Source organism: Corvus kubaryi, unplaced genomic scaffold (assembly GCF_017639235.1).
Source record: "Corvus kubaryi isolate FWS band 111438036 unplaced genomic scaffold, C.kubaryi_AGA036_p1.0 62821, whole genome shotgun sequence".
Lineage (NCBI taxonomy): Eukaryota > Metazoa > Chordata > Aves > Passeriformes > Corvidae > Corvus > Corvus kubaryi.
The window spans coordinates 5,652-7,599 of NW_024581487.1; the positions used below are offsets into that span (position 1 = coordinate 5,652).

The following is a 1,948-nucleotide window of genomic DNA, read 5'->3' on the forward strand; positions in this document are numbered from 1 at the left end:
CATCATGACAGCTGTGCCAGCACTCACCATGAGGCAGATGGGACATGAATAAACCCCACTCATCCAGGTGGGTAACAAGTTGGTAAGGCACTGATCCCTGCTTTGCCAAAAAGTGGCCTGGGTGCCAAACCCCACTGCACAGACACGATCCAAAACAAGCTCTACAGAGCTTAGAGCACTGTTTTGCCCCGTTCCCTGACTGCACCTACCCCATGCACAGAGAGAATGCTCAGAACCCTTTTATTTAACCAAATGTAACAAGAAAAGACCCCATCAAGGTTGGAAAAAAGTAGCACGGTCCCAAAAGTGCACCCCCAGGCTGAAGTGACAGCTATTACCGGGCTCTTTTCTGCTCCAGCTCCAACAGCCATAAAAGCGTTCCAACACTGGAGAAGTCCAGAACAGCAATCTGGACAGAAAACGATTCATAAATCCTGGAAACGTAAATGATCCGCCTGCCAATTCCAACACGATGCTCCCAGCCCCAAGACGCACACGTGCCAGGAGCCTGTCCAGAGGGCTCCCCTGGCAATCCAGGCGGGGGCCAGGGGGAGAGCATCCCCCTTCCCCACACTGCTCACAAAAACAGTCTGAATCACTCAGAGTTTCCCCAAACTTGAGCAAATTAGCGCTATTTTTTTGGATGAATGATTACATTGCAGCATCTCAAACAAATTCATGCTGAGACCATGTATCTTCACCAGAAGAGGAAGGCGGGAGGGATGAGGATATGATACTTTGGAGGGGAGAAAGCACAATTTCCTTTTGCAAAGAGTGTACCCGTGTGAAAAACTGCTAACTTCACCTCAGCAGGGGAAAAAAAAGACCCTAAAAAGTGGTTTTCTGTCCTTGGAGATCCAGCACAGGCTGACACCGAGCTCCCAAGGCACTTTATGTGATGAAGGAACTTTTACAGATGCTTTAAAATTAGTATATTAAAATAAAATGCCATTTTAATTTAAAATACTGTACTGTTAATCCTATATAGTAATGTTTACCTTTCTGAAACTGTATTTTTTTTAAATAATTACAAGTTAGGAGTGGAAAATGGGCAGTACAGACACACCTGTAAGGAATTAAGTTTGGCATTTCCCACTTGTTTACTGACCCTACACCTTTTAGCACAACTGGAAGTGGCAAGTTAAAAGTGAAACGTGAGGCATTATGTCAGCCTTAAGCTACACTTTAGCACACAGACCAGGTTTAGATTCCTCTGGACAGCGTGGGAGACTGAAAATCTATGCACAGCTGGAGATGCCTTTGATAATTAGCTTAAAATAAAGCTGACACAAGTTATTTTGCCCCATTTCAGTGGTTCAAGTAAATGGATTTCTTTAGGGAGGTAACTTCTATCTGAACACACGTACAGATACGTACGCCGTCACACAAATAACAACTATTAAAATTTATTCTGAAACCAGGCCAGGAAAAGGCAGAAGAAACAAGATTTAGTTAAGCAGACACCAAGCACGGTCATACTTTTAAAGCTACCTGAACTCCACCAGCCTCCTGCTATCAAAAAACCCCAACCCCCTAAAGTAGTTTCTAGGGATGTACAACAGCCTGAAGAACCAAAAAAAGGGGGTGAAATACCAGTGCAAGTGTCTGCCAAGTTCACAGCACGGGAGGACGAGAAGAGGGATCCGGCTCGCTATTAAAATCGCTGGAAAATTATTGGGTGCACGAGGTGCTCTCGGGTTTCCATGTATTTACGCGTCGCTCCAACAGGTCCTTTTGGAGAGCTGCGCTATGGAGCTGGAAAACTGCGAAAAGCGACGGGGGGAACCCTCGGCGACCCCGGAGCTGCCGCGGAGCGCCCGTGGCGCGGCGGAAGGCGGCAAAGCGGGACCCCGGCGGGGGGTACGGCCCGGCAAAGCGCTTTCATGGCAACTCCGCCGGGAAGTTGGGTGAACCCCGGGACCAGAGGAGCCCCGCGCCCCCCCCGCCG

The 1,948-nt window shown here is 48.0% G+C and overlaps 1 protein-coding gene across 2 annotated transcripts in view; it reads right to left on the reverse strand.

The window, feature by feature from the left end:
- Positions 1-1,948, reverse strand: part of LOC121672585 (paired amphipathic helix protein Sin3a-like) — a 9,218-nt gene that overhangs the window by 5,594 nt on the left and 1,676 nt on the right. Inside the window, exon 1 of one of the 2 annotated variants that reach the window (XR_006018900.1) lies at positions 1,594-1,940. The exons of the other annotated variant lie outside the window; for it this stretch is intronic. The gene's annotated coding sequence lies outside the window, so the exon portion shown is untranslated. Of the gene's footprint in view, positions 1-1,593; positions 1,941-1,948 lie in introns of those variants that run through there. 2 annotated transcript variants of the gene reach the window in all.